This window comes from Grammomys surdaster, unplaced genomic scaffold (genome assembly GCF_004785775.1).
Source record: "Grammomys surdaster isolate TR1022 unplaced genomic scaffold, NIH_TR_1.0 137, whole genome shotgun sequence".
NCBI classification, from domain to species: Eukaryota; Metazoa; Chordata; class Mammalia; order Rodentia; family Muridae; genus Grammomys; species Grammomys surdaster.
In genome coordinates, this window is record NW_021604595.1 from 12,187,399 (window position 1) to 12,196,931 (window position 9,533).

At 50.3% G+C, this 9,533-nt stretch overlaps 1 protein-coding gene across 4 annotated transcripts in view; it reads right to left on the reverse strand.

The window, feature by feature from the left end:
- Rreb1 (ras responsive element binding protein 1) overlaps positions 1–8,700 on the reverse strand; it is a 128,472-nt gene extending 119,772 nt beyond the window's left edge. For 2 of the 4 annotated variants that reach the window (XM_028763112.1, XM_028763110.1), the window contains exon 1: positions 8,314–8,508. The gene's annotated coding sequence lies outside the window, so the exon portion shown is untranslated. Of the gene's footprint in view, positions 1–8,313; positions 8,509–8,605 lie in introns of those variants that run through there. The other 2 variants (XM_028763111.1, XM_028763113.1) reach the window with 2 other exon arrangements.
- Positions 8,701–9,533: the final 833 nt, after the last annotated feature.

The window sequence follows — 9,533 nt, forward strand, 5'->3', positions numbered from 1 at the left end:
ACAACTTTTTTTTTTTTTTTTTTTTTGGTTTTTCAAGACAGGGTTTCTCTGTGTAGCCCTGGCTGTCCTGGAACTCACTCTGTAGACCAGGCTAGCCTTGAACTCTCAAACTCAGAAATCCGCCTGCCTCTGCCTCCCAAGTGCTGGGATTAAAGGCGTGCGCCACCACCGCCCGGCCTCTGAGACAACTTTTAAGATTTTGGAAATCCAAGTCTCCCTGACTAATGTGCACCTAGAACCAAACCATGGTGTGAAGGGCGTGCAGGAAAACAAAACAAAACAAAAACGTGTGTCTGTTTCCTTCACTGAATCTGCAGTGCTGTTTAGGCCTCAGCTCCAAATTACGTATGGCTCTTCTCCAAAAACTTTTGGGTTTTGTATCAGAACTCAGCACACGCTAAGACATGAGCACCAACTAAGCCATCATCAGGCTAGGTGCTAGGGACAGGGGGTGGGGTGGAGTCCTGACATGGGAAAACACCAGGGGGAAGAGAGGTTACTCTGTAAGGAGGACCTAACATTTCCCAAAAGACAGAGCTTGGAAAAAAAAAAAAAAAAGTAAGAAAGGATTTTAGTTGGAGAAGGGCTGGAGACACAGCAGGAAGAACAACCCAGGTGAAAGCAGAGAGAAATTACTCAGAAGGGCGGTGGTGAAGGGGGCCTGGCAAGAGCCCAGGCTACAGAACACATGGAGAAGCAGCTGATGGAGGAAGGTCCTGTGGGCGGTGTGGAGACACTTGGATTTTTTTCCTGTAGACTGTTTTGAAGCGTGCAAGACAATATGCACCACTCTGTGGACAGGGCAGAGTGAACTGCAGAAGGGAGGAACTGGTCACAGGAAATTAACTTAAGAAGCATTTGCAACACCCTCGAGGGGTTCTGCCCAATGTTGGGCCAGCCACGGAAGACAGTGAGGTGCTTGGTCTGGCTGCCTGAGGACACCCTATCCTTCTGATCCCTTTCTAGAAGGGAGGGAGATGGCTTTCATTTTTACAAGTACCTGCAGGGCGAGGTGCCTGAAGGTCCCAGCTCTGACAAAGCTGTAAAAGGAAAGAACTGGGAGTTGCCAGTTCATAGGTGAGACAAGAGGGCAGGAGAACACACGAGCACTGGATGCAACAGGACTCATCCCTGAGCAAGGTGTCTGCTAAGCTGTGGCACTGAGTACCCTGAGCTCAGCTGGTCCACTGGTGTGAGAGATAAAAGCTGTTGTCCAGAGGCACACAACACGACTGGAGGCCAAAGCATCACAGTCCTCCCTGTTTGGGAATACTGCCTCCTTTACTCTCCCCAGGACTCCAAGCCTTGTCTCCTGTCTGAGTGAGACACACAGAGGAATGGCAGAGAAAACCAGGGTAAGGCTCGAAGCAAGTGATATTTGTGTCCCCTGACACTTCTAGACACTTCAACCTGGGGTCCCATACAAACAATCACTTCCTCTCTTTCCCCCATCCCTGTGGGTAGCCTCTTCCTTCCCTCTCTATCCTGTTTTGCCATGGGATAGCCCACCCTCCTCTCAAAAGGAGACATCTGAGCCAAAGACTCGGCTCAGAAAAACTGCCCTTGAATAAAAGATAAATGATTATGTAAGAATTTTAGAAAAATTTGAGAAACAAAATGGGGAGAGCCTATGAGTGCCCAAAAGCATCAAGAAAGTAGGGGCTAGTTCAAACACACACACACACACACACACACACACACACACACACAAAGCTATGTACTCCACATAACTTACAAAATGAGGGAGACCTGACAGAAGGACGGCTGAAAACGTGGTGGTGAAGTTGAGCCATCTACAAAGGGCAGCTTCCTGTCAGTGAATCAAAGGTGTGTTTTAGAAGCAGAGGACTCCTGGCACTGACTTACTAACAGAGTTTTCAAATCTATTTAACAGCACACAACCATAGCTCCACCCTCAAACTGTCTGTGATACTTTGAACCTGCCAACCGAGCTCCCTTACAGGCATGTAATAAAGAGCTTTCCTGCTGTGTGAGATTTCTCCACACAACGTACATGCGATAGAATATAGCACCCCCAGCCCACCCCCTTGGTAGTACTAGTGATCTAATCAATGGAGAGCTTTGGACACACTCAGCAGAGTAGAGCTGAATCCCCAGCCAACAACTGGAAAGTAGGTATCTCTGAATCCCAGCCCAACAACTGGAAAGTAGGTATCTCTGAATCCCAGCCCAACAACTGGAAAGTAGGTATCTCTGAATCCCAGCCCAACAACTGGAAAGTAGATATCTTTTTATACCTTGGCACCTGGATTTCTGAGGCTGAGTGGATAATCAAGTCTCCATTGCACGTGGGTGGAGGGAGGCTGCCCTGAGCATTACAGGAGCTGTACTGGCATCTCTAGTGCTTAAAGGCTAACAACCATCCCTTTGAAGAGTAAGCCCTAAGGTTGGCTCCTGTCTTTCTCCTAAAGCCCATCCCTAAGGGAACCCCATTAAGAAGAATGAATGAATCTGCTTCTCATGTCTGCTCCCCACACTGGAAGGAAAAGATGCAGTCCCCACTCCACCCCCATTGATAGAAACTTGTAGGTAGATTCAGCCAAAGGTAAAGGAACCGTTCAAAGTTCTGGAAGGGAAATCTGGAGTAGATACCCACAATGCTTCCTGGACTCAAAATATACTACATTCTTCCATTTATAGATTTTGACTTTCTGGAACATTAATTTTATCCTTCCCAACAATGCTGTGAGGTAGAAAAGGTGTGGATAAAAACATTCATCAGTAGCGGGGCAGCCAATGGGGTTTGTGTTTGTTTAATTCCCTCACACCTTCAACTTTAAGCAGAGAATTACTTCCAAAAGGGTCTGACCTTATTTTAAAATACCACCACAGAAGGAGAAACCCACAGCATACATTAAATGCTAAGTCCTCAAAGCCAAGCTGCCTCTAACCAGCAGCTGTTTTCAGTGTTGGCCTGAAGTTAGGAATGGACCTAGCTGTAAATCCGTGTTGTTCTGAGTATAAACTTAAGAATTTTTGCTAACTGTCCTCACAATCAGAGGCTGACACTTAGCCTAAAAAGCTAAAGGGGGTGTAAAAGTAACTCAACTACCAGCCTATCAAACGCTTTTGTAATAATCCTTCCCCAGTCTTGGAAAAGGGGGGTAAAAGGATGAAATACCAAGCAAGCTCAGGGGAAAAACAAATAGAGCATTTAAAAGCTTTATCTAATTACCCCCACGGAGACTTTTTTCTCTTCAGTCTGGCTGTCTGACAAAACCAGTGGGGGATTTCATTCTCCTTCTCCACCCGGGGAGTTGGTGAGTTCCTCTGCCTCAAGAAGCCATCAGGTGAATCGCCACAGAAGCAGCCAGTGCCTGGGCCCCGGCCTTCACAGAGGTTTTCAAATTCTCTCAGCATTAGTTGCCTGAATCACACAGAACAAACAGTCTCCGCCCTCCCACTGCTTTGTCTGAAGCACCTATTCACATTCAGTCACCTTTACTGATGGGCAGACAGACGGTTAACCTGCAGCCTGCAGGCTCATTGAACCAGGGATGCTAGATCAAGCTCCCCTGGACCCCTCCCTCCTCCCTCCCCCCTCCAGCTGCCAAGAGCAGGGTGAAATCTCCAGGCATGCTCAGCTGCCCTTCAGACCATGTTGGGCACCCAAGGGACGTGACAAGAGAGACCTTGAGAAAAGCTAGGCTGATGACACAGCCCAACTGAGACTAACTGCTAACTAGGAAAAGCTCCTCCCCATCTTCCTCATTCTTCTACCTCTGCAGTAAAGAAAACACCAGCAGCCAGGTTTCCCTTCCTTGGTCAGCTTGCCAAGTGGGAGTAGGGGAAGTTAAAAGTAAATGATGCATTTCAGAAAGCACATCTTATACTTCCCTCCGGGTTCAGATGGTACACCTTTTACCTTGGGTCTATCCCCCACCTCTGGGCATGGAAATCATTCTCTGACCCCTGCATGCATTTCAAAGAGATACTTAATTGTTTCTACTTGAGAAGCACAAATCTAAGTCTAAAAATTGAGAGGAAAAAAGACAGAGAGAAAACTCATCTATCAATCTCTTAATTATATTTGAATATTAAAAAAAAAAATATGACTCAACAAGGCCTGCTTGATAGGTCAGGAAAACACACATAACCTTGAGGCAGGGAAGCTGGTGGCTTTGCAGCAGGCCTGCCACTCAACAGAAACGATGGTTTCCAGCTACCAGTTCACCCCAACTTGCATCTTTCATCTCTATGAAAAACTTCAAAAACCTTGAAACACAGCTCACAAGCTACAGTACTTTTGCCTTCTAACATCTGTTCAGTCCTTCCAAATACATTCTAAACCTACAGTACTCATTAAAAAAAGAGAGAGACAAGAAAAAAGAAAAAAAAGGTTATCTATGAGCTGAGTTGAACAGACAGAACCAGAAGTAGGGTAAGATGGACCAGGAACATCCACAATCTAATCTAGGAGGAAAGAAAGCTATTGTCCCCTCATCAGGAGGGACTATATTGTAGTTACTATTGATACTATATTGCACTTCTATCTTTTGAATGCAAATATGTTTAATAATATACAATGGTAAAAATACATCACTGTGGATTATGTAGACGTTTCAAAACAAACATAAAAATCCGTTATTAATGCAAAAGCAAGTGAAGTTATACATGAATAACAAGAGGGAAGTTCAACCTCTTAATAGACAAGAAAGTCATCCCAGACAAGCTGCCATTTGACACCACAGCCGAAGTCAAGAGAATACTGAGAATACTGAACTTCAATTAAAGACACTTACAAAAGAAAGATTATTTGAATATAATAACAAAAACAAAAAGCCAACTTTAACATCCTACCTTCCTAGATCAAAGAACATGGAAGATTCAGAAATTAATTAAACCTAGTAAATAATGTAAAACAGGGAAGGACTCCCTTTCAAAAAAGCTTCAGTTAATTTTAGCATCCTTCTGTTTAGCTGCTTAGCAACCCTTATCCTATGACCTTCTAAGCACCACCTACTTTTCAGAAGGATAATGAATAGAAACATCAAAAGGACCCACTTCTAACTGCCTCTGGAGAGCCTGTTTAGCCAATTTTTGTAAAAAGTTTATATTAACTATGCCATGCAAAACCCTAAGAGGACAGATTTTTTTTTTCAATTTCATTAAGCAGGAAATTTACTTAGCTGAAGCTGTTAAGTGATGTTAGCAAGTGAGCACACAATAGCAAAAAAGACTTCAAAACTGACCTAGGAAGTGAACCAACACAGCAGCAGTTCAAAACAGAAAAGTGGAAAAAAACAAATAAACAAAAAAACAACCCAAATAAACAACAACAAAACAACCCAGACATTTTCGAGTAGCTGCTAGCTAGTGCCTGACTTAGGGGCAGAGAAGCAATAAACAGCTGTTGATCAGATGAGGACTAACACACTCCATCTTCATTTCCCTCCTCCCTACCTGTACTGGATGCAAATAAGCAATCTCAGATGGTTCTGCCTTAAGAAATCTAAAAAAAAGGCCCCTTCCATCAAAAGGTCACTTGCCCGATGATGTAAATGGTTAGGAATGGATGCACCACCTGTACCAGCTGAGTCAGACAAATGCTTCCCATCACGTCCACGCTAAGGGTTATACTGTCTGAGTTTCTGATGAGAAATAAAGCGGTATCCAGGGAAACGGCCGAGAATAATACTCTGTGTACCACTGAGCATCAGCAGCATTTCTTAGTGAGAAAAGCATCTTAAAAACAAAACATGCTGAAAAGAACCATCTTACCTTTAAAATACTTTGAAAGACTGAGTGCAAGTAAATTAACCCCCCCCAAAAAAAATCCGGAGAGAGGGAAATAATAAATCAAGGTACTCTCTCACTTTTTTCTGTAAAAATTTGGTAAGTCTTTTTTTCCCATACATTTAAAACTTGATTAGAACCATTCAAATGTTTAATTCAGTGTAACCAAATACATCAAAGCAAGACACATCAGTAGATACCCCAATGGACAGAGGTAAAAACAAAACAAAAAAAGCAACTGGAAACCTATAAAACGAGTCCACCCTTGCACATGTTTGAAGAGTAGACTGAACTCTTTCCGCAAAAACTCGTATGGATTCTTTAAGGGCGTACAGGATTTTCTTAGGAGTTTTAACCAAGACTTTAGCCTCCAACTCAGACTTCCGGGTTAAATTACAAACTATACCTGCCTGCCTGCTCAAGAAAGCATCAAACCTAGAGGATGTTAAAACACAGCAACACATTCTTTTCGTGGCTGTTCTCATCTCTCCACCTTCCACTCCAATTATCTATTGCACAACAACTCGCATGCAGACACAGACCACCATATTATCTGAAAAAGTAATCTCACAACCAAGGGATGCACAAGCAACAAGTCAGCCTTTGCAGAATCATTTGCAAAAATACTTTGCCAACTTCCAACATCTTTATTCAACAAACTTTCTTCCCATAGGCTTTAACAAAGATATGCTTAGCTCTAAACTCTAAAACAAGACCGAGTATTGAGTAGTCTAATGATGGAAACCGGAGGGTAAGGTTTTCGACACCCCGACAAAAGTTGATTTTTATTCACCCCTGTATCGGTCTCCACCACCACCACTACCAGCATCCCCCAAAGAAGAAAATCTCCTCCGAAATGCCCCGAATGTGTGCTGCTGCTGGCTCTGAAGCCGTGTAGAATTTCGTAATGGAATGTGAACTGCTCGTCCGGATCTGGGCTCACGTTCTATCTCTTAACCAGTAAGGAGCGAGGGAGGGCAAATCTGCTGAGCAAGGAAAAATAACTTTCCTCCTCTTTTATAACCCATCACGGATGCACCGCGGACGAGGGCAGCTAACAGCACGCGGCGCCTGTCAAGCGGTCGAGCCCGAGCCCAGTGGGGTCCCCACGCCGCTAGACCTCGGTCGGCTGCCCGCGGGCACCATTGCGGGGCCCCGCACTCACCCGGGGCCAGAGAGCGGGTCACATCCTCGATACGACCCTAGCCCTGTACAGAAAACACACCGCCTCCCAGGGAGGGGGCCGGCGACGGGAAGGACCTCCCCTGCTCCTTAGCAACCATTAAGGTCGCAGTTTCCTAAGAGACCGCGAACGGGGAGGGGGCGCGGGGAGCTGGGCCTGATGGGGGGCCCGTGCCTCTCGTAGGCGTCAGTGCCCCCCTCCGGGGGACACCGTTTTCCCCCTCCCTCCTCTCTCGGCTGTGCAGGCCGGGGTGTGAGGAAAAGGCGAAGCCCCAGAACTCCAGAAAAAATTGGTCCAGCGGGTGGCGGACAAAAGTTTCCGAGCGCGCTCCACAGCTGGGCGGTGGGGCGGGCGCCGGCCCCGCCTCGGATGCTCCCGGCCTCCTTCCTGTGCTCGTGACGGCGCCGGGCGCGAGCCCCCCCTCCGCGATGCAGGCTCGCCCCACGCCGGGGGCTCCCCCAAAGCTCGTACCCAGCCAGCCTCAGAGTCACCAACAATACGCAACGGCGCGGCCCGGGTCGCCGCCTCCCCTCCTCCCCAGCGACGATGGTCGCTCACAACCCCACCGCCAGCCGGGAGCCCGCAGAGGGCGCGGGGCTGCCTGCCGCCCCTCCCGGCCGGCGCCGTCCGCCCGGGAGGATCAAAGTCCGCAGAGCAGGGCGCGGCGGATGCTCCCACCGAGCAGCCCCGAACGCACGGCCCCCGCGCCTGCACCCCGGGTGGGCACCCCCGGATACCTTGCGGCGGCGGGCTGGCTCCGTCATCTCCGTGCTTCCCGACCCGAGAGGGACTAGAAAGTATGTAGAAGAAAAGTTTCCCCTCCCACATGGGGGGGAGGATGTCGGGGGAGAGAGGGCGGAAGATGGAGAGCAGCGCTGGGAAGATGTTTCTGGCCCGCGGTGCGCGCACCATCCGAGTCCCGGCAGGGCTGGTTAAAAATAAACTCGGCGGCGCGGGTCGGGCCGGATTCCTGCGCTCGGACGGCTAATATGGATGCGCATCAGGTCCTGCTGGCGGGGCGCTGCGGCGGCTCGCGCTGGGAGCTGGTTGGCAGAGCCGGCAGCTCGGGAAGGGGAAAGGAGCGGAGGAAGGGGAGGAGGAGGAGGAGGAGCGGCCGGGCGCGCAGCCCGAGGGGAGAGGGCTGCCCAGCTCATCCCGGCTCCCCTACCCCACAGCCCCAACCGAGCGCATGCTGCCAGGCGTGGGGTGCGCGGGTCCTTTCTGCCAAACGCCGAGTTTCAGAAGTACACCGCGCTCTGCACACTTCACCCTCCCCATCCCCAAAAAGTTCTTTAAAAGGTCGCTCCCGCAATGCCCCGGGCATCTCGCAGCCACCAGAGTGCCGCAAGCGGGGACCCGGGACGCGTACTTACGGCCCGGCAGGGTGCTGGGCTCCCAGGCATGATGCGGTGGGGACCGGTGGGCTTCGGGGAGAGAACGAGGAGAGATGCAAACTTGTTCCGGAAAAGGAATCAAAATGGCGTTTCTGGATGTGCAAAGTTCATCAACTCCGCAGTCACTTCCCCTCCTCCTCTTCTCCCATAGGGAGGGAGGTGGGCGAGGAGCTGGCGACCCCGTTGCCCTAGCCGTCTTCCCGGCCCCCGCCTCGGCCCCCCGCCCCGCTTCCTCACCCGCACGCTCGGAGACTCGCTCTCCCCCTCTCACCCTGATAAGTAGACACATCACGTGTTGCTCCTGCGAGTCTCCTGGGGACGTGTTACAGAGCTGCCGTAGCAGCCGCGGCAGAACGAGCTGGGGGAGTCGGGAGGACCGCGGTACCCGGCTGTCCCTGTCGTCACCCCCGCCCCAGTTTTAGCTAGGCAACCGCAGTTGCCACTATCCCGGGATGAGTGGAGGTGGAGTCCCCACCTCACCCCCTACAGCAGCCCCAAGTTTGCCCCACGCCCTCCCTAGGCGCCCGGGGCCAGGGGCGGGCCCGGCAGCCGGAGGGGAAGGGTCTCGGCAGTTACAGCTGAGCGCAATTCCGACCCACCCAGCGCTCACTGGTGGCCACTATCTCCAGCCACCGCGCCCCCTCCCCTCCAGCCCCTCGCAGCCAGTGGCTCTCAGCCCGCGGCTTTCCATCACTTTACAACACGGTTTGTTTCACTATTTTAACAGAGGCAGAGATGCAGAGAGGAGCTTGGGGGGGACGCCTGGGAGGCCCGAGGGAGGGTAGTGTGGTGACGGTGGACCCCAGATTCAGCGCCGCTTCCCCTGAATCTGAAAGCGGTGTCCCAACCGCACAGTTCCTTCTGTACGCGGTCCTCGCCCTGCATCCAGGTGGGGCGAGTAGAGGATGGGGCCGGAGATTAAAGAGCAGGCGCTTCACCCCGCCCCCAACCTCTTGCAGTTTCTCTCCCAGGTTGGTCCTTACCACCAGCGCAACGACTTAGGAGAGTGCTTCTCTTCTAACAAACGCAAGGGCCCTAGACTTTTATCACTTTGACTTCTCTCCCACTCTACACATGATGCTTCAGCGGAGGCTGCCTGCCCGCAAGGGGCCTAAGGATGGCGTCTACCGCCACCTTGTCCCCACCCCGCGACGGAATGGCTGGTGCTGTGTCATCCACGTCTCCCTTCAAGGCGTCAG